The sequence below is a fragment of the Dendrobium catenatum genome, unplaced genomic scaffold, assembly GCF_001605985.2.
Source record: "Dendrobium catenatum unplaced genomic scaffold, ASM160598v2 fragScaff_scaffold_1342, whole genome shotgun sequence".
In the NCBI taxonomy this organism is placed as follows: Eukaryota; Viridiplantae; Streptophyta; class Magnoliopsida; order Asparagales; family Orchidaceae; genus Dendrobium; species Dendrobium catenatum.
The window spans coordinates 937,988-938,739 of record NW_021319804.1 but is presented as its reverse complement, the minus strand read 5'-3'; positions in this window follow the sequence as shown (position 1 = coordinate 938,739).

The window sequence follows — 752 nt, the reverse complement described above, 5'->3', positions numbered from 1 at the left end:
TGTTTATTCTTCTCTGATCCTCTTTGTTATATGTTCTCTTTAATTTTACCTTTATGTATTTTTTTTTTACTGTCTGCACTATGTTTTGCTGGTTTCCTTTGGTTTTGATCAATTTGGCGTTCGTGTGCTGGCATTCTCTATCCTGGGCTACTTGTGTGGCTGGAAGTAACATCCATATGCATCTTTCTATTTTCCTTTCTTTCCAGTCGAATCTCAAGTTATTTATTATGATTTATTCTATGGTGTGTATTGAGGTGCAGATGGTGGCTATCAAGTTTCTTATATGGGCTGTTTGTAAGGCTAGCAATAATTTTCTTCTGGCTTTCACTATATTCCTTTCTTTCCAGTCGAACCTCGGGTTTTTTGAGGTGCTGCTGGTGTCTATTACGCGTTTGCTGTCTATTTGCTGGTCTGGGAATACGCTTTCGATTTTTTGCAAGTCTTTTCTCATTTTTAGAAGCAACACTTATTCTATCTTCTTGCAGTTCGGTATCTGTGTTACTTTTAACTTCATGTCCTATAACTTGGCTTTTGGGAGTATGTTTTGCAGGTTTTTTTCTGCTGTCACCCGGTCCAATAGTAATTTATCAATTTTTGGGCTCTTTTTGGTGCTTTCCTTTTTGTATCTTCTTTTTTGCAGGAAGTCTTTGCTGAACTCATATCTTCTGAGCTTCCTTTTTTGGGTGTTGTTAAATTACAGCCCTAGTTTCTTTTTCTGCTTAAATTGTATTCTTAGAACAAGGAACCACAAG